Consider the following 22,845-nt stretch of genomic DNA (forward strand, 5'->3'; position numbering starts at 1 on the left):
AAAAATAATTTTAGAAAATGCTTGACTTGATGTGCCATAAATCTCTCTCTCTTTAAAAAATGTTAGCTATTAGTTTTATGTGTGTGTGTGTGTGTGTGTGCGTCTGTCTGTCTGTCTGTCTGTCTGTCTGTCTGGATATATACCACTTTTGTGAAGGTGACTGGGGAGGACAGCACAGGCTGTTGGATTGACTGGAGCTGGAGTCACAGATGGTTGTGAGCTACTTGATGTAGGTGCTGGGAACTGAGCCCAGGTCCTCTGCACACCACTAAGCCTTCTCTCCAACCCCATGAATTGTTTACATTCTACTCAAAGGAAATTTTACGGTTGAAGACAGAGTTTCTGAAGGAGATTGCAGATAGCCAATAGATGCTTTGCAGCACATCATGTGTCTCTACTACATCAGAGATGCCTCTAGGATCAAACATGCCTGCCTGGATAAACGTAAAGCATGCGGCTCACATAAACATCTGCAGCTTAAAATTCTATATAATATTTACTAATGCAACACTGTAGCAACTTGGGGGGATGAAAGTGGCATTCTTGTCTAGAAAGCATCATTTCTCTTCTGTCTCACATGTAGAGCACCATGTTTTACCATAAGCTTTTAACATAAAGGAGAAGCATAGATTCCTCTTTTGTGTTTAGAGAACACAGAAGGCAGCTGGCTATTTTCCCATTGAGAGGAACTTCCTGGCTTTGAGAAGACCCAAAATATGGTCTCTTTATGCCTAGGGCACAGTTGGCCTATTGTTCTGCCATACTAGGGAGATGGTTTAGTATATTATCTTATTCTATAGCCTTTCAAGATTTTCAGCCAATAAATTAATTCTGACGATACAGGAGTGATAGCAATCTGCTGGCACCGTTTACCAAATCATTAAATCAGCAGTTCTTTTGATTCGCTGGCCATTTAAGTTTCTTACATGCTTTGAATGTATTGCCTGTAAGTGTTGAAACAATGTTCCTTTCATTTCCTTCACCAAATCATAACAATATGTGTGTGTTACATACTATAACTATTTTACAGCAGGAGAGGTTCAAATACATTGCTTTGAGCTCTTTTGCAACTACCTGGTTTCAAGAAAGAGAACAATTAAAAATGTGGAGACCAATAAATTTTACCTCATGAGAATTTTACTATTGATTTTTAAATCAATAGCTGACTTCTTTATATTAGAAGCTAATGGTATTAGTTCTAGAGGTCTAGAGGTCTGAGTCGATGTTATTGGAATAACAATTAAACCTAATGTAGGAATTTTATAGTTATGGGTGCAGTTTTTGCACGGGTAGTGTCAGGTACATTTGGAAGCAGAGATGAAGACAATGTTTCAAACAATATGTAGCTCAGAGACTGATAATGAGCTTATAATTCATGAAACTTACTTACCTCAGCTTCATGCTTTCCATGTATTTTTTGAATTGTCTTTACTAACTGCTTGTCTTTACTCATTTCACCATACAGCAGAAGCAGAGGATCAGTAGAGGGTCATTTCCTGTTGCTGACATCAGTCACACAGTTGGGCAACGTTTAAATACAGCAGTAGACAGAAAACATATATTTTCTTGTACTTTCATTGTTTTCACTAAGGCTTAAATTAAATATAAATAGTTGAATATTTCTCATGGAGCAGACAGTTGAGTTAGTACTAAGTGGCTATTGAGGCCATCCAGAGAGTGTCACTTCACACGTTTCCGTCATCCTCCCAGCTGGGTACACTATAATTCCATTCTACAACTCTAAGAGATCTATAATTCCCTTAATGCATTTGTTCAACTTCTTTTCAAGGACCTGTGGCATTATCTCAATTTGTAATATTTTTACCTGTATTAACCTACCCAAAATGGATGTTGGGAAGGAATTGTTTAGGAGACTATTGTTTCTGGTCATGTAAGCAAAACAGCTATTGTTGCTAATAAATGTTCCTCAAAGAGAGAGGAGGCTGCTTGGGTTCATCACATACTGCATGTTCCAGAAGCAGCCATCCATCCTATGGGACTGTCTTTAAGTTTCCTAATCTGTGCTGTTCAGAACATTGGTATTGCAAAAGAATAGCAAGGGGAGCCAGTTCCAATTAATATAGCTGGATACGTTCCCTGAGGAAAAGCAGAAAACAGCTTCAAAAACGTCACAGGCTGCATTTTCTAGGAATCGTGCATTGGTGTAGATACCTGGGGTTCAGCCAATTGTCAGCAGCAGATAAATCACATGATGTATACCAAAGGAATGTTGGAGACGTTAGGATAGTCCTTTCCCTAGAGACACAACTGGAGAACATTAGGCTGCTGAAAGTAGCATTAAAAAATATTCTACGGATTCTCCTAGCTCAATCCTCACACTGCACCCCACATTCCCATCTGGTGTCCCGAGAATTAAGCGTATGACCTTCCAGAATAGAATCAAGAACATGGCCTTATTTTTATACTGTAAGAAGTTTTATAATCATTGAGAAGGAAGGAGAAAATAATAAAGTTTGGAACAACAAACCCTTCAGAATCTTAATTTATCTTTCCTGTAGAAAGTGGGTTGCCTCTGCCTCTGTGCCTACCTTCATCTCTTCCCTTCACCCGTTTCAGTGTGCTTTCTGGTCTTTACCCACTCAGAAGATGGTAATGTAAGGCTGAAATGTATTTTCCCGGTTAACACAGCATGCACATCTGGCTCTGCTCATGCATCAAGCAGCACGGGAATGTCCCAATTATTCAGAATCCTTGTAGCAAATCACTCAAGTTAATCAATATACAGGCGTTATTCGGCCTGTATATGTGTATGTCTAAGTGATCAAGTAAAACTGAGGGCTGAGAAAATGATCAGAACCATTTTGTGGGAGGTCACTGGCAAAGGACTTGGTAAGCATTTTCCAAGTATTTCTGCATTAGACATATAAATACTGAACACTGGTCCAGAGCTGATAAAGCACACAGTGATTAGATAGGCTTAGGAAATGTACACATTTGAGACTGATTAAGAACTTTCAAGAAATCCTTAACTAAGCAAACCTCTGTGGTTTTGTCTGACATAAACTTTCTTACAGATACCAGACAGGACAGCAGCTTTTCTTCTGTATAAAAGCTACAAACAGGGCTGGGGTGAGCACTCAGTTGTTGAGGTGCATGGTATACAGGCCTAAGCATCCACCTCTCACCTCCAGAACGACCATGGGGGGAGGTGTGCTGTGAACTTGTAATTCCAGAGCTGGTGAGCAGCAGACAGATTCCTGGGACTCACTTTCCAGCCTGACCAGCCTGCTGGTGAGTTCTGGGCCAGTGAGAGACCTTGTTTGAAGAAATGTAGGCACTATCTAAGGAATGCCACCCAAGGTCGTGCAGGAGAGATGGGAGAGGGGATGGAGGGGGGAAGAGAAGGGAGAGAGGAAAGATAGATACTAAAAGGATCCTAAAGATTAGTATTTTTGTCAAATATGCCTTTAGAGATCCTATTTTTTTTAAAAATGACTTACATTTTACAGACAATGAAACCCAGCCCATAGGAATGAAGGTTTTGAGTTGGGGATTTAAGTCAGTGGCCGAGCCCTTGGCTAGCAAGGGTAAGGCAATGGGTTCAGGCCTCAGCTCTGGGGAAGTGGGGGGATTAAGGTCAGACTCTTAATGAGTTGTTTACTTGGCCCCTAAAAGTTTGAATTTGCTGCTTGTTCTAGATGCAGTACTCTGTACCTACGGCACCTAACTTGCTTTGTTCAACTATAGCTGATAGTTTGGCAACATTTATCTTCCTCTCGAAAACAAACTTTAGAACTGAAGGTTAACTATACCAAGTAAAACTGGCATGTTTGGTGACTATTTTTATGTGTTTTGAAGTGAGTAAACATTTCGGTTATTTCTTAAAGGTAAATAGAGTTAAGAATGTGTGGTAGATGACTGTAAGGTAGTTTCAGTAGAAATACATCAGAGTTCAAATTATTTAGTTACAAATATTCAGGTTGCTTCCATCAAAGGAGCTGATGGTGCAGAGTTCAAGACTGACGGAAGTACGTGGAATTGTACTGGGGATGAAGAAGAGACAAAACAATAGGCAAAGATTGGTACAGCACAGACGTACAGACAAGGGCATTGGCAGCTGAGATTCTGCCAGGGACTGACCAGCTGCAAGAACACATCCAGAGAGGAGCTGGTGTCAGGCCTGAGACATGACCTCAGTCAGCAACTAGACCTTCCTAGAAAGGCCTTTTCTCACAAGAGATGGTTCTTTCCACTCAGTACATGACTTTTTACTTCCTTTCTCCAGTCTGCACTTGTTCCTTTCTCTGGAGGTGAATGAGTAGTTTTACTTCTCCATTTCTCTCTCTGTAAAACACACCAATCACTGAGAGATGGGATCATCCTGGGGAGAGCCCTGTAGAATGAATCATTCCTTAAAACATAACTCCGAATTTCATTTTCATGTCTTCTGTATATGTAAGCTATTTGATTATACTTTCCAAATGAAATCTATCTTTAAAATGGTGTGGTGCTTATGTGATAAAAATGAATTGTGAGGGAAAGTGGTAATTGTTACTTAATTCGTTTGAGGGATGTACAGGTTTTGTTTGCTTTCTTACATGGGTTAGCACAGAGGAAACAGGTAATACCCCATGTGGGTTTTATCCTCCCCCCTTCTCTCCTGTGTAGTTACGTAGCCCGTTTGCTCCATCTTTGTTCTAGCCTATTTGTTTCACAGAATGACCTATTTAATTATAAGGAGTGGAACCAAGAACTAGGTACTTTATCAGAGGAAAGAGGATGCCTTCTGAGCATGTCCTCCTTGCCCGACTTAAACTTGAAAGAGATTTTGTAGAAAAGAAAATACAAAGCCCTAGAAAAGAACAGTAGTAGCCATATGGAAACAAAATGAAAGTGGGCCGTGACTAGGAAGGCTCCACTGGGCCTGCGCTGGGAATTGAGGAGCATTCTGGGCAAAGAAATCACATCCTGTGGGAACTGGCTGTTTTCTGCCTTTGGTTGAGCACGGAGTCCTGTCCCTCTGTTCCAGATGGAAGCCACATGGAATCTATAGGCACAGTGATACCTGGGAACACAGCCATCTCTTCTTTGCCTGAAGGGAAATAGCTTGTGTATTAGAGATCCTTAAGGCTGTCAGACCATGGGGTTTCCCAGTGTAAGTAAACTTTTTTATTTGCTCCTCATATAAGTCAGGAGTTCTTAGGGAACATCTGTATGGGGAAGAAAATGGGGTGACCCTTTTCTTGTCCTCCAAAAAGGATGATGGTGGCAGACACTCTCATAAAGAAAACACAGGTTAGCAAGAGAAAAGCCTTCATGTTTTCCTTGATTGTTTTCAGTGGTGTGGGAACCCTTACCGGAAAGGCTGGCTCCAGGAAGTAGTTCATTGTAACTGAGGTTTATCGAAATGTGGTCCAACAGGTAGAAATGTGATTGGAGAAAACAAGGCATGATGTAATATGTATAGAGTAGATGGAAGACCCACTGTTAGCAGCTTTGATGTGACACGGCCCCTAAAGGACTGTGAATCTGAACACTTGGTTCCGCTGTTGAAGGTGCAGTTTGGAAGGTTATGAAACATCTTGGAAGTGGAACCTCGTTTGCGGATGCACATGTGAGAGACTGAGCTTTAAGGGTCGATATTCTCGGCCCACTTTCTGTTCACTTAGCCTGTTTCCTGAGTTTGCATTAAGACCCGATTGGCCAGCTCCCTGCGTGCTAAACCTTTCTGCCACATGTACTCTAGCTTCTTGGAACCACAGCCCAAATAAATGCTCTATTTCTCAGGTTGATATTGGCTCTACTGTTTTATACCAGCAGCAAAAAGATAACTAATAGGTTTCCAAGGTCCGTCCTTCCCAAGACTTCTTGGCTTCTGTGGTGGTGTCTCCTCTTGAGGGGCACAGGGTAGGTTTGGTATCTACAACCAAGGTAACTTCCTTGTATCTGTCACACATTCCCTGAGAGAGGGATAAAGGAATGTTTTCAGTTTCACATCTCAATGGTTTGTATAAGGTACATTGCAGAGGAGGAGTTCTAAACTTGATTCATGCAAACTTAGTGATTTCAAATAGAGAGCTCTTAGAGAAATGTGATTTCTGAGGCTGCATCTAAAGCCTTCATTTTGGGGCTATGGTTTTTTTTTTCTGAGACCCAATTATTTCACTTAATATTCATAAAATATTCACAACAATTATGTCTTCAGTTAAAGAACAAAGAATAGTCAGGCACAGCTATACCTGCCTGTAACCCGAGCATTTGGAAGTCAGAGGTACTAAGATGGTGACGATCTTGGGCTGTATAGATGGAAACCCTGCCTAATGAAATAAAACAAAAGTCAACCAATTGCTTGACCACATGAAATGCAAAGCAGTGTGAAGGGAAAAGGCGCTGGGTTATTATGATTTTGCAAAGTGGGGCTTGAAGAAGTAAAGGAATTTTTAAGTTTCAAACTCTCTAGCTTTTGGACATGAGACATGAGTCCCAGTCTGTCTGCTTAAATCATGGCCACCTATATTACAAGCCAAGAGGAAACAGGAGATGAACAGCTCTTGCTCAGTAATTCCTGAGATCACACAGCCCCATAAAGCAGCAGATCACCTGGGAGATTAAAGGCGACTGAATGCTTCCATTTTGGTGTTCCTGTTTCGCCGTTTACCACAAAATAAACATATATGCAGAAAACATGGACCCTGTCATAGGAATTGATTGTATTAATTCAATGAAAATAATCAATTTTTCGGTAGCTGTACAAATATAACAGTGAACCAATTCATCTCTAAGAATAAGTGTAAACATCCATGTGAAAAGGATACCCCTGTGTTTTCTGACAGTCTGAGGCATGTTTCATTATCCTGTTTGTCTTCTTTATTACTGATAAGTCTATCCACAAGGGATAACCTTAGTGAAAAATCTATGAAGCAACTATTTCACCTTGTATTAAAGTTATTATGCTAGTCACTGAGGTCTCAGTGAGCCCAATGACAATGAAGAAACAACCAATGGTTTCAGTGTTCACCTCAGTGTGGTTCACAAATGATGCTTGCTTTTGACATCTTATCCCAGGCATGTGGCTCACTGCTACTGACTTGAAGATCTTGTATGGGAAGCAGACTTCTAGTTTCTCTGCTAGCTGCTGTCATTTTGCAGAGACAGATAATGGTGCATCACTAAGCAATAAATAACCAAAACGTAGAAGAGGACTGGGCTTCCTCACTGCCTTGAGTTCTGGCCAAGTACAATGAAAGAATGTCTTAAAAAGGGATCTTTGGAAAGCAATAAGAGACAGAATTTCCCTCAGATACACTTTTTCGGGGAATTTGAATAGCATGTCCTATGATAGAGTAAAACAGCCATGAGCGTCACCTTTGGAATGAAAACAAAGCTGTATTTATGTGGCCAACATAGGGAAATAAGATGAATTTCCTAGAAATTTCGAGCAAAGCCCTTTGACTCATTTTATGTTACCTTTCAGTACATCGGAAACACACAAGGCACACAGTAGGAAATTCATAGTTATTATTCAAATCCATAGAACTTTCTGATATGTAAATTTTATAGTGCCATTGTCTGAGGCACAACATGGGTGTCATATTGACAGGAGGGCCTGGAGACATGCAGAGTCTACTTAAATATGGATTCAGTAATAACTTCCAGCAGTCCACAATGTTATTATAACAAAATAAGAAATATTAGACTACTCAGTTCCAATTGTTTACACGTGAACTCAAAGGAATAATGTGTATGTGTGTGTGTGTGTGTGTGTGTGTGTGTGTGTGTGTGTACTTTGAAAATTGTAAGAACTTTTAGAAACAAGAATTTTTCTATTTAATGTAGGTGAATTCTAGAAACACAACATTCACCAAAAATTGACAAAAAATTATAAATAATATTATAGTACTTTGAAAAACAGGAAAATTTAAGTAATTTGTTGCTTAGGTCACCTATATGCATAATAACATAGGTACAAATAAGATAAAATAGTGAAAATAAAATTCTACATTTTGGACGTCCTCAATTTATGTCAGAGAGCTTTTTCTTGTCATGGGAAACAATCAAGACAGAGACACATTATTGTCCAAAGTGCTGAGGATAAGTTACAATGAGTTCTCAATCCTAAATAGAGTATCTTTATTAATCTTTCTATCTGCTAGACCCAGGGAATACTGCAAAAAAAAAAAAAAAAAAAAAAAAAGGATGTGGAAAAATACTGCAAGAAAAGATGTGTGCTGTAAAATGCACTTCTGAACATCACGTGGCTATTGGATTCTCAAACTCATGAAGCTGTGATTATCTCTACAAGGTCTGTACAAGATCAAGCCAGTTGACATTTTGTCATGGATGTAGTTGGAGCTCTCTAGGTAGTTACCCCTTACCAAGGTTCTGTTGACTTTTCTGCTCTTTCTGGAGAGTCATTCTTTGAGTGTGTATAGCCACTAATAGGTTACATGTAGTTCTGTAGGTGACCTAATTCATATGAGTATCACTGATTGAACTTAAAGAGTTCAATTAAATTAAAAACAAGGGAACATAATGTTAAAAGGGGGATAGATAGGGTGTTCTAAAGGGAGGTAAAGGAAGTAAATGGGGTGTGTGTGACCACATTTTAGTGTGTGTGTGTGTGTGTGTGTGTGTATTAAATAGTCAAAGAATATATTTTAAATTTCTTTTCAAAAAGCTAAAAGGTTCCACAGAGTGTTGTCAGAAAAATCATATGTTTTCAGAGATTTCCACTGAGATTTAGCAGTGAGGAAGCTGTGATTCCAGTCTGGATAACTCACTACTAAAGTCCTCCAGAAACAACAGTAAACTATAACCAACAGAGAAAACAAACCTTCCTCTGTAAACACATTTTTAGAAATGAAGGGACTTGGGTCTGTTATCAGGACTAAGTTAAAGTCATAACCCTGTTAGGAAAACTCTTCTTCCAGTCCTTAAAAAAATCTTGCCTAGTCACTCTTCCCTAGTGGAAAGTACTTTAAAGACTTCTCAGGTGAAAATGGTGGCCTATGAGACAGAGCCATCCAGCTGTACATTAATGACCGTGGTGAACTGTTGACCGAAGAAAGTCCATCAATGGGGTCCATGAGTATGTGAGCACGGGCAATGGTACCCTCTTTCAAAAGCTGCTGTGCACTCTGATCAACAGGACTAGCTCTTACACTCCAGAAACTCAAGAAAATGTGAGAAGGATCTAATATTTCAGTCAAATTAATTACAACCATGGCAAGAGAATTTTGCTTTCAGAATTAATTACCCACACATTTTTCCAAATAAGGGATAAAAACATGTATTCACTTAAATGATGAAAATTTGTATGTGCTCTCTCTTTTGTTTGGATAAAAATTTCTAACTACTTGCTATTAATTAACTCAGTTTTTTGATGGAATATAATGACCTTTGGCTTAGCTTTAGGTATTGCAACTTAGTATAACAAAAGTTTATACTTTTTTTGTTTGCTTAAAGGTATCTAAATTTTAAGATAAGAAACTAGCTTGCAAAGAATTATAACTGCCACAGAACAATATCCAAACATATGTTTTCAAGTAGAAACCAGATGAAAAGGTTATAGGAAATATTAAACTAGAAGCAAGAGAAAAAAATTAAAAATTAGAACAGAATAAGGACGAGCTATGAAGCAAAATCTGGTTGAATAAGTAGATATAAAAGATTTCATGTGTCTGTTCCAAACACCCCCATTCCAGCATGGAAGGCTGATAAAGAGACAAGCAGAGGAGGGCAGGAGACACTTCTTGTCCTTGCTCAGCACTTCCATCACTTTACAAATGGTTTCCCTATTGAGACCATTTTCTGCTGCATTAACCAACATCATAAAAGCAACATCATCTTCAAGGGTGGCGTTCAGGATGCTGTGCTATCTTACTGTTCATTCAAATAGAATTCTAAATCTTTCTTGTTCTAAATCATCTAAAATTAAGAAAGTGACAATTCTACAGATTTTTGCTGGACTGTTTTTCAAAGTCTCTATGAAGCCCTTTTGAACTTTTCTATTGCGTCCTTAAACAAGATTTAAGAAACAGCCTCAGCAGAACCCCAGCATGTGTATCGTAGACATGGCTTTGTTTCTACTCACAATTACGGTTGTTGCTGTTGTATCCTGAAGATACTGCTGCCAGTCTTTCACAGCTATGGAAGGTGACTTTGTGGAGGCATACACATGAGATAGTTCTACAGAACTTTTGACACATAGCCCTTCATGAGAACAGACACAGTAAGTGGCAACTGCTGACGTTAAATTAGGTACAGTATTAAAAGAAAGTTCTTGGAATTTAAAAAGATGGCATAGGTCATACTTTCACAAACAACACTAATAACAAAAACAAAGACAAAAAAGACCATTAATAGAATGAGAGAGAAAAAAAACATGCTTCAAGTATTTAAGTATCTTTTCCATTAGGAAAGACATCACTGTAGCCAACAGGAGAGGATTTTCCTGCAGCCCCCTCAGTGCCCTTGGCATTTGTCCATACAAATCACTGACGTGTCTGTCTTCTACAGCTACTTTCAAATGTAATGTTGAAAAAGAGGCAAATGTTTCATTTGGGTTCTATAAAATGCTTTACAAGTGAGCATTTAGATGTATGGGGAATCTAATAATGTAGTCATTTTACTAAGTCAATCTAGGACTTAAAAGTTTAACATTCCAAATGGAAAGTGATTTTCAAAAGTCAGTGCCTCAAAAAAAAAAAAAAAATGTAAAAGGCAAGGGAAGAAATAGGCAGCTATTTTTTTTATTGTATGTTCTAAAAATAGAAGCTAGTAAAATATAACACGTTTCTCCTCCCAACAGCAGGTAGAGCCATATGTTTACAGAAAGGTCAGCTAGGTGCCAGTACATCACTTAAGATCCCAATTCTCGCTTTCTTTGATTGATAAGATTGTTGACACCTACTTCAATTATTTATCTGTTTTTAGAGCAACTTTGAAACAATCAAATCATCCTGTTTTCTTATTACTGTCACAGAACACTATTCCCTTTTTAACCACTGGATAAACTTTTTAAAACACCATGAAGCAGTTATAGGATTGAGTGTCTGATATAAGGATGTGTTCAGCTTCCCTGTCTTCTTCCCTCTCATAATATTTTCTATGCCCCCTTTATCCTCCTCCGTCTTCGTCCCATAGACTTTATATACAATTTCAGTGTGAAATATCTCCCATAAGCTCATATGTTTGAACACTTGATCGCCAGTTGGTGCTGCTTCTTGGAAAGGCTATGAGACCTTTTAAAGGTGGCGTCTTGGTGGAGGAAGTCTATCACTGTAGGTAGGCTTTAAGTGTTTCGAGCCTCCTTCTGCTTCCTGTTCCCTCTCTGTCTACTTCCTGCCTGAGGATGGAAACATCTCTGGCCAGCTCTCTGCTTCCCTCAGTCTGTTTTCCTGACAGCTGCCATGCCTTTCCTGCTAGCATAGACTTTATCCCTCTGGAATCAAAAGCCAAAAACAACCCTCTTTCTTTTTAAGGTGTTTTTGTGAGAGTATTTATCACAGAAATGAAAGAACAACTAATGCAAAGATGTATCAAGGTGCAACAATTCAATCAGATGTGTGCACCTTGCCAGTCTGCAGGACAATGGGAAGCTTCCTAGCTTCATTCTTTTTCATTTTCCCAGGCTATAGCATTCTACTGTGGCATAAAATGGACATCTGCCTTACAGTAGTGACTGCTAATCTGGAATTAGCATCTTTTTAAGGACACATATTTTATATGTTGATTGTGCATATTCTATCTTGTACAACTTTATTTTTCCTCTTTCAACCACTGTATGAGCCCATGTATAAATACTACACCTATTCCTCTGCAATTCTCTATCTTTGAACTCAAAATCAAAAAATTGTGGTTTGATCCTGATGCTGTGTGTGCGGAACCCATAGGTTTTAGAGACTTTCCGAGTGGGGTGTTTTTGGTACCCCTGCATCACCATTCTCTTAGGTTCTACATCTGGCTTTTATACCTGTCGGAAAGCACACGCTGCTGCCTGCTTTGGGGATGTTGGTAGATACTGCTTATAGTGACTAATTTATCATAGCTGCTATTTGCCAATTCAACCATTTTTAAAAGATTGTGAACAAGAAGCATGGTGTAATATGAAATTCTAATTCTTTGCTCAATTGCAATATTAACATGATTTTTATCACGTATATTAGATTATTATTTTTTGCATTTGATGTATATACATGTGTATATGTGCATACTACAATCATGCATGTAGAGGTCAAAGTTCTTCCTGAAGATAACTGTTCTGTCCTTCCTCCGAATGGGTTCCAGAGTTTGAACTCAGCTCATCAGACTTGCTGGTTGAACACATTGGCCAACTGAACCAGTTCACCCTCCCATTCAGTTATTGGTTTTGGTTAGAAAATCAAACAAAAGTTTTGATTCCTTGTCTATATTTACTAGTTACAAAAAGAAAATGGTTCTCTACATCTTTTAAAAGTAGTGAATAAATGTTTTTTTAGGCTAGCTTGCATAGTATTATTTTAAGAAGGACTGAGGCGGAATCCTGCAAAAGAAACGGGTTGGGTTGGAGAACCCTCCTTTTGGGATTTTTAAATTCAGCATTTCCCAAATAAGATGATCGGTTTAGATATCTTACTGTCTGCGTTTCCAGTCAGTAGAGCCAAGGGCAAGAATTTCTAGTCTTCTACTTCTCCTTCACACATCCCTAGCAAGCCTGATACTTGGCAATTGATAGCCCCGGCTTTCTGAAGATTGATGCCATTGCTAAGGATGAGCACACGCAGCTTTCCCTAAGTTGAAGGGAAGTGGTCATTGACCACATATGTTAGAGCCTAGCAGAAACCTTGCAATGCATTAGCTATTCCTTGTGTTACATAGGTTATGGATTAAGCCAAGTCCTACCAAAGCCCAGTTATTTGCTGGGAACCCACTTTAAATAAGTGGAAGGCGCTGCTTTTAATATTTTCTTATCATGGCACTGCAGGGACATCCACAGCCCATGGAAATGATAGGTTTGTTTCAGGATGCATAATTAGAGCTTAATGAGATTTAATTATTTATAATTACCCAACGAGAGAATGCATGTAGTATATCATAGTCTCCAGGCTTGAGTACAAATTTGAAAGGTCAGTGAAGTCGCTAATTGGCATGCAGAGGCTTGAGTGCTTAGGAATTGCACTATAGTTACCAAGACTGCTGATGAGCTCTGTGAAGCTCTCCTCATTCATCAGAGCTGCTGAAGCCTTCTGAGTCTATCTAAAGAAGGGTGGAAAATAAATTCTGTAGCTGAAAATAATTGTCACCTAATTTCTTGGTAATGTCATTTCAATAATATATGCTATGATTTATTGGGACCTATCATGGATCAAAAAGAATGCTAAATGCTTCAAAAATTATCAGACCTGATCTTTTAAATAGCTCGTGAGATATTAGTATTCTTACTTTATAGATAAACCTCAGGGCTAAGTGAGTATCCTTAGTTCTGTTTGGCCATTGACTTCTGAGCCTGTTACTTTGCACTGTGTCGCCTTAGTAGACTGTCCACACTATATCCCCCCTCAAATCCCAACACATTCAGCTCAGTCTTTTAGAGATGAGGAATTTCCCAGAACCCCACTTTCCCTAGGAGGTTCTAAGACGTAATTTCTTCAAGACAACATCTGACCAGGGTCATTACTTAATCATTTAGCTTGTACAGTTCACCTTTAGAACTTTTATGCTTATTATTTTTAATTATATGTGTACATGTGGCTCTGTGTTTGGCTATGTGCATATTACTTCTCAGCTTATGTTCCATAAAATATAGTTTGAAGTGAAACAACTCACCAAAAAAAAAAAAAAAAAAAAAAAAGAGTGGGAAAATGAAACAGTGCTGTGAAAATATAAATTTAGTAGGCAATTTTATGAGCATTTGTATACAGACTATCTGCTAATGTATCATAAATTTAGATCCAATTAAATTCATAATGTGCAATGGTCGCCCATAATATGTGAACATGTTGTAGATACTCTAAAAATCACAAATCTAAGCATGTTGCTTACTAAGAAATAGGTGGTATATGACTTAAAACATAAAAATATAGCATTTATGACAGATCACATTTTTGCCTTTCTCCAAGAAAGTAAAATATCTTGTGTGTGTGTGTGTGTGTGTGTGTGTGTGTGTGTGTGTGTAATCAAGAAAAACATTGAAAGTCTGTCTATGTTTTCAAGGGTTACTTGGAAATTGGTTTCACTTTCTACAGAGTAGGGCCAATTGCTGTACTTGGGTTGAAGAAACCCTTTGACCTACTGACTTCATTTAACTTCTTCTGGTCACCAGCACCTGTGCTTTTCCATCCTGAAATATACATGCTAACGTTAATGACTCATGCTTATGGGGGTTACCATTATTAATTTTAAATAAATGAATTTGTAAGCTGCAGGCGAGTTGTGCACTTTTCATTTTTAATGGCCCTATAAGTCCAGATTATATTAATGTAACCCCTCGCTCGTTTATGCTTTCCTGGCCATAATGAGATTTGAGTTAACAACACTACACTGTGGTCTAAGACGTCTAACTGCATGCAATTTTCTGGGAATTGCACCTATAGCTACGAGCAAGGCACTTGTTCTATTACGGTGCTACAAAGTCAGCTTTGTTTTTAACTATTATTTTAGTGAGACTTATGGCAGGCCTCTGAATATGAGCTCTTCCTGCCTCAACTTTTCATCTGTCTGATTATAGACTTGTGTCACCAGGCCTAATTCTTGCAACAATTGTGTGTGTGTGTGTGTGTGTGTGTGTGTGTGTGTGTGTGTGCGCGTGCGTGTATGCGTGTGTGTGTTGAAGATAGAATCCATTGTGTCATGGTTACTTGGCATATCTCTCCTACTGAGCTATCCACCATACCAACCCTACAAATGGATTTTACTTAAGTAGCTGGAACACAAGTAAGTGGATCGTTTTTTTTTATTAAATTAGAGAGTATTTTAGAAAAGCCTTCAATAAAGAAGTAGCCTGTTGATGACTATTGTATAGAAATATTGATTACTAAGGTGCATAACGTAGAGGAGACAGATGTGTTGTGAATAAGGAACAAATCTCTAAGGGGAGAACGCAAAATGGAGTCAGAGTTTAGACTGATACAGAAACAGGGACCAAATTATGGGGAATATGAAATGAAATGGTAGTATAATATAAATAATCACAGCATTATCTCTATATTCCCTAAGTAATATAATTTACCCTTCAAATGTGTTTATGGTCAGCATGAAAAGAGCGTAGCTGTGGTTACAGAGTAAGGGATAGGCTGCTGGTAATTTGATCTTAAGACAATATCCTGATGATGGCTGGACAAGAGCATGAGGAAAATTGCTGGGGTCATGGAAATTTTCTATCTGAATATCAGGGGCTGGTTACTTCCTAAAACTGTTAAATATTAAGTTCCCAGATTTCAAAGCTGAAAGCCTACGATTGGGTTGTCCTACCTGCTCCTTCTCTTGATATGTGGAAGAGACCACATGCTGGAAACAAAAAATTACTGAGTGGTGGTCATTCCTGGTGCACTTTAACATCTGTGAGAATCCACTCACTACATGTAAGCAACATAAATTACTCCAAAGAGTAATATCTCAACAATCCACCCCCCCCCCCACTTCTTAAAGGTTTCACCATCTCTCAGCATCACCACACTAGAAATCAAGCTCCTAAAACAGGAAAGCTCGGAGTACCCTCAGGACACATCCACAGCAGAGCAGGGACATTTTGGTTATGTAAGTCCAACCTTGCTCATTACACATTTCCCATCTGCTAATCCTGGGGAAGTCAGCGGTGAGGATTGTTACATGTCACAAGAACACCGTGCTGCTGTTTCTCACAGTTGCATGAGCTGATATCCGTCAACCCAGGGACTTGGAATCATGCATTGTGTGATGGTGTCATTCATGTGAAGACCAGACACCCTAAATGAGTCGCCAAGGCTGTGTTCAGCAGGGAAGATCTAAGGAACAGGGATCCCCTGCCTTTGGTGGAATTCTGTGGATCTTAGCTCTTCTTCCCTGATCAAAGCCAGCAGTGTCTGGCTGGGGCGTCACAGCAATGTCCTCTTCCACACCTCTCCCCACAACCCTCTCAAAGGGAAACTTCCAAACTACACTGAACCTATAACAATGACCATGGTTAATACCCTGCAATGGTCACTGTTATTTGGTCATTGACAAAATATAAAATCACTGGAGAAAAGGGGCCTCTGGCAGTCCTTGGGAAGGATTATCCTGTTTACATTAATGAAGGTGAGACGGCCCCCCGCAGTGTGTGACACTGTCTAGTGACAGAGACCCTGACCTCTATGAATAAAAAAGCAGACCGGAGCCACAAAATCCATTCTTCCTTCTTTGCTTTCTTGTTAAATATGTGAGGTGACCACCTGCTTCAAGCTCCTCAACTGCCTTGGTTTCTCTTCCCCAATGAACCATGAAGCAGAATCTACCTCCCGTTGGGGGGGGGGGGGGGAAGAGACTGCTGCTTTCTCAGAGGAGTGGAGTCTTGTTCTTAGCATCCATGAGGGGTGTCTTACTATTTCCTTTATCTCCAGCTTCCGGGGCTCTGACCACCTCCAGCCACAGTGAGCACTCACACACTTGTGCTCTCAGCCCAGCCCATACACATAGTTAAAACAACAGTCTTTTCAAATGGTTTATTATAAAGCTTGGATTAGGTGACTCAGAACGCTGAGCACACGCTTATGGGGTATGTTGGAGTTGACAGTTCAGAAAAGACTATGGTGCAGGTACAAAGGCCTTACAGTTGACAAACCTGCTGTACCAATTCTAATCTCAAAAGGCCTGAGATGGACCCAGGCAGAGGGCAGAAAAGAGAGATGCCACGGCCGAAGCAGGTAGAATCTCACCTTCTGTTGCTGTTTTTGTTCTATTCAGTTCCTCTAAGACTTTGATGATGCCCACTGTCCTTGCAAGGTTCATCTCCTTTTCTAGTTTTTTCAGCTCAACTGACAGTCTTTCTGGTCAGCCTTGTGAGGTATCCTGACACACATTGAATTATATGTTATCTCGGTAATTTAATGTACATCTACCTATCCTTTGGCCTGCTCAATCTGAAACATGAAATTAACCAGCGCATCAGTCATAAATATAACTGGTACATAGAAAAATAAATAAATAAAAATGAGGGGGAACTCAAAAGCATGAGTTGACTTTGCTGTGAAGCCCAGCTGGGATAAAATCATTTTTAGCTTGATTTTGGCTTGTCTCTTATTCTTTCGCTAGATTTTATAGGCAGTTCAGGATCTGTTTTCTCTCTCCCTTCCTTTGAATCATGACGAATATTTCAATTTTCTCCCTTTGTGCCAAATGGCACATTCCTTACGTTAAATTCATTCAGTGAGTACCAGAGCATACTAAATATATATAATTAGCCTTACTGAAAGCCTGAAAGCGAGCTGTCTGCGCCTCTGTTTAGAAGGGCATGTGATGAGCACATTGCAGATACAGACTGGGCTCCCAGTGTACCTCACTGCTGTTTCCTGCAGACCCACCATGCAGTTCTATAGTGCCGCATTCACAAGCCAACAAAAGAAACCTCACCCAGGGGAGAACAGATTGTTCCCTTTGGTCTAGAAGTGTGAATGAGTGGAATGCAAACATTTCTGTGTTTAAATTTTACTAAAAACCTTTCCCTTTGGTGAGATTTCTTTATTTCCCTCCCGGATCACATATGCATTAATTAAGTACGTGGTAAGCTCTTCAAACACTTGGCACATTCCAAGGCTATATTTGATCTTGTTGTGATTGTTGCTATAGACTTTTTAAATGTGGCATTCTAGCTTGTCACTTCACTGCAAAGGTTTCCCATGTGTCAAAGGATGGACAGGGACCGTTGAGTACCAAGTCTGAATCCTCTTAGTCTATAGTTTATTTAGGGTTGGAAACAGTGTTGGGTTTTCAGAATATAAGAGCTATGAGTTCTCCAACCATGCCTTCAATACAACAGAGCAGGAAATTCAAACAATAGGTGTTTTATAAATGAATCTTAGTTGAGCTTTTGGATGTTTTATGGAGACAGTGAACAGAGAAACTGAACAGTCTGAAGAACTAAAGAGTACATGTGGTGAGTTGTCCTCTACCACAAACGCTGCTAGGTTTTGTTCGAAAGTGACAGGGTGCTTCCTCACAGGGTGTCCTGTGTGTGTGACCCATCTCTGTCACCATAGCACAGCACACTTGTTCTGGCAGGACTGACTGTGACCCTCAGCAGTGGGAGCAGTGGGTTAGTAGTACATGTGATATCTTAGTGGTGGAAAAAGTATCCACAAGTGGTTAACCTTATCCACATGGCAACAAAAGAGCCTCTTTGAAAATACTAAGTGTTTGATTTTTAAATTTTGTCTGAACTGTGCTTTGTGATGGATATAGAGGTTTCCAACTCTGCAAAACCAAAGAAAGAAAGACTGAAAGAAAGAAGGAAAAAGAGAAGGCAGGAAGAACAGCACGGAGTGTATGATATACTTGGAACTGCTGAGTACAGTGTTTGTTCCAGCCCTTTGCATCTGTATTTCTAAGTGACTTTGACTCTGGCTCCAAGCTGGCGAGCCTTGGGGGGTTCTTCCTTCCAACCCCATTATTTCAACATGTGAGGATGGGGTTCTAGAGAGGTTGCAATGCCTGGCTAGCATGACGTCATTTCTTAGACACAGAAGCTGGACACAATCCCTGGTGGTTAGCACTCTCCACGGCATTAACTTTCACCTTTTCGCTCTAATTTTTATGGACCCGGGGAAGTCAAAAGCATCACTGTACTCACATGCCCCTTTAATCTCACTTCCAGGCTATAATCTCTAAACACATTTATTTAAATATGAGTGCAGTTTCCGTCTAAGCTCCGAGACCCTCTTCTGTGCCGATTTCCTTGCCAGCAAGCCTGTCATGAGATGTGATTTCTCTCAAGGGTTCCCGAAAGAGGTGTTTGTGTGAGCCAACTGACAGAGGGCCAGAGCCCCGAGGCCATCAGCTAACATCCATATATATTTACACATTATGCTTTTATTAAACTGAGTGTTTCGAGCACAACCCAAGTATAAGGTTTTTTCCCACTGACCTCATTTCGAAAAAGAAAATACATTGTTGCGAAACTCCAGCCCAGCTGAGGAGGTTTCTGAGCCTGATAATCCATCTAGGCTACACCAATCAGAGCCACCACCCCCTCCCTGCCCCCTGCTGCGGAAGAAAAGGTAGCAGCTGAGCCACAGAATGCTGGAGTTGTAAATACTGTCCTGTTTCCTGTCCTTTGATTCTGCTATGGTGAAAACAGTTGAGGTTCCTGAATCTGTGACCTCAGAGTCCTTGTAAGGCCAGTGGTCTTCTAGAAGTGTCGCACATAGAGATGCCCCAGGTCAGATCTGAGTGACTAGAGCTAACTGGGAGGGAAAGTGTGGAAGAGAAAATAGAAAGGGTTAAGAATAGAGCTGAGCTAGACCTGGGAACTGAGACTGAGTCAGAAAAATGGTTGAAATCCAAAGACGGGAATCAGACAGCTTGTGCATCTTGGAGGGCCACTTGAACTGGAGGACTGGCTCAGTGGTAGAACACTTGCATGGGATCTTTGTTCCAAGCATCATAAGATAACAAAACAAACTAAATAAATACATAAAAATGATGGGCTTGCTGAAGCACTAAACAGTTTGTGAACATCTGCTACAAGCCAGACATGGTTGTTAGAGGTCATCTTTGTACTGGATGTTGGGCTATAGAACAGAACATAAACAAAGCCCAAAGTCTAATAGTTTCGTTTTTTGTGGTCAAAGGAACAGATGATAAGATCTTGACAAAATAGAAAGATAAATTTACAGGTGAAAAGTGCTCTCTGGATTTTAACAAAGAACTCTTGTCAAAGGAGATCACGAGGTCTGGGGGCAGGCAAGACAGTGCTGGCGATTTGAAGAGTGCTCGGAGCAGGCTTGGCTACGAAAATATTTGAGTATACCTTGGAGAGGGTGAGGCAGCCATCTGCACAGACATCCAGCTGGAGCTGGCTATATTAGGTTAGACTAAATGAAGGACCGTTGGCATTGCACCGGCCCAGATGTGGTATAAGATATCCCTGGCCACACATCAAAGTATAATTACCCGAGCGTCTCAGAACAATTATCTCAACTGGTCAGCAAAATGCTTGACAGCAGTGTGTGTTGCAGAAGTGAGACAGGCTTCTCAAAGGACCTGGTGTCTCAGTCCAGTCGGCACGTAACTTTTTGACTCTTATAATGATAGATTTCAGTACCTTCAGAGTTGAATCTGAGGGCGGTTTTTGCTTGTTACTCCTGTTTTGTATGTGTGTGATTTTACCTTTTATAACTTTGAGTCAGTCAAATTCCTTTTACCTCTCTCCAAGCTTGTCTTAGACACCACGTCCCGTGGTGTGGTGGGTGGTGGTGCTCCCTGCAGGTCCTCTTGGCTCTTCTCACCAGCTTGCTGAGCCTGTGAGACATCCCTCAGAACTTCAGTCAGACACTGCGTCTTGGGCTGTATGGCCTCAGCAGCATGGCCTGCCCTTTCCCCCTCAGTCCTTCACACACTCTCTTCCCTTTGGCGAGCATGGCCAGTCAGTTCTGAGCATGCAAGGGTACAGATCTGCCTTCACCTCCAGTGAGCCTGTGAACAGACTGTTGTTGGGCCACAGCCTTACCTAGCTTCTCCACTTTTCCTGCCCATCGCCACACTCCCACAGAGGTCCTAGAGTCATGGCAACAGAATCTTTGCTTGTGTTTGCATGTGGGATGACTCACGCCACAATGACAGCAGAGAACCCAGGTCCTTAGCCTAATTAAAGACTTCATGTTCTAGTGAAGAGAAACACGGCCATCGAAATGCCACAAAAATCTCATTGTATGCTAACCCTTGAAATGTGCCCACCTGAGACAGAAGTTACCATCTACTAGAAAAATACTGTAGGTCACAGATTTGTATACGTTCGTGAACAGAGTGTTAAATTACTAAAGTCAGTCCCTAACTATGGCAAGATAATATTAGATTTATTTTATTAACCTGCAAAAACACACTTAGCAACTTAGCATTGGAGCAAAAATATCAAATTCTTCTATGAAATACAAAAATTTTTAAACTGTTTTCCTGATCACTATCAATTAAATTTTCTGAAACCATTTAAACAACCACAATATTGGTGTTACCAAACATTTTTCACAAATTGAATAGTTAGAAATTTAAAACAGCATGTGACTAAAGTTATTTATGACCCTATTTAACATAAACCCAACAGAGAAAAATCATCATTTCTTCTTTTATGTGTCAGTTTCTTAATCATTTTAGGGATTTAGTTATATTCATTCTGAAAGCCTCTAAAGTCTTTGATAACATAATTGTCAAAAAGTACTATAAGAAACCTGTATCCAAAGAGGGGAAATACCCCCTCAGAAGGGTCAAGGACTAGAAAGTATGTGGCCTGGTTTATTGCTCAGATATTGGAACAGATACCTTTTCACAGCCGGTTCACAGGAAAGTTGTTCTGGTCAGCATCTTTCCCAGATAGATTATGGTCATTTGTTCTAAGTGTTTTTGGAGTCAGAGAAGTGGGTTAGTCATTAAGGTGCCCAGTGTATGGGCATAATGATCTGAGGCTGACTCCTTAGCACCAAAGACAGGCAGATGGGTCCACAGAGCTCATGGCCAGCAGTCTTGGCAATTGGTGAGCTGTGGTTTCAGTGAGGAACACGAAAAAACAAGGAAGGCAGTAATAGTGGAAGACATCTGAAGATTTGTCTGGCAATGTGCACAGGGAGTTTTAGATTGTCAAAAACAAACTCTTTGTCTTCAAAGCCAAGGTGGTTTATGATTCTGTCTGGAGACAGTTAAAATATTTTGGAGGTATATTTAAGCCTGAGCTGCTCTCTCTCTCTCTCTCTCTCTCTCTCTCTCTCTCTCTCTCATCCTTTTTTCTTTCTTTCTGTGTTGAGAAGGTAAAAAGAGATTGATTCTGAGGTTGATATCTTCAACCTTCACTTTCTTGCTTGAGATGGGGTCTCTCTAAGTTGACCAGACTCACCTTGAATTTATCCTTTATCCAGACAGGCTTTTAACTTGCAGCCATTGAACATCAGCCTCCCAGCTGCTAGTGGTACAGGCCTGTGCTACCACACCTTTACAAAACAGTATTCTTTTCTGCTTAATTCAGTTTGTCAAATGTAATGGATGAAACATTATGAAACTTGTTAAAACTTTTGTACATCATATTTATCATGCTCACAGTTTTAATTTAGATGTGCGATGCCCCACAAAGACCCATGCATTTAAGGCCTGCTCCCAGGATGCTCTTGGTAGGCAGTAGAATCTCAGGAGGTGCACAATTAGAGAAAGCAGTCTCTTCTTTCTGCTTCCTGGCTGCAATAGGGAAGAGCTCTTTTGGGGTTCTGGCTAATTTAGCCCCGGAAAGAATGGAGACAAATGGACATTTGGTTCTTGAAACAAATACTTCTCACATTCAGTCATTTTTCTCAGACATGTTGCTACAGCAAGAGAAAGTAGAGTAGCAGCCAAATGCCAATACCATGCTGATTTGGTGGTAATAGTCATTCTTGAAATAGATACTGTTCTGTTGCCTGACTTCACTGTACTTTTCAAGGGTGCTTTGACTATTCTACATCCCTTACATCCTTGTTTCTATGTTATACAACCAGGGTCAGTTCAACTATGAAACCATCCCATCTGGCTTTCATTGACTCAATATTTTGCTAATACTTTTCTTAAGTATGTGGTTTTGTTGACCACAGAGAAATTTTTCTATTTTGCAGATATTTGATTTGTTGCATTTTCTAGTTAATTCTTTTAAGTGCTTTATTTTATATTACAGAAAGTTCCTTCTTTTATAAATATGCACTAAAATACTTCACGAACTCC

Source organism: Micromys minutus (assembly GCF_963924665.1).
Source record: "Micromys minutus genome assembly, chromosome: 11".
Taxonomy (NCBI): domain Eukaryota; kingdom Metazoa; phylum Chordata; class Mammalia; order Rodentia; family Muridae; genus Micromys; species Micromys minutus.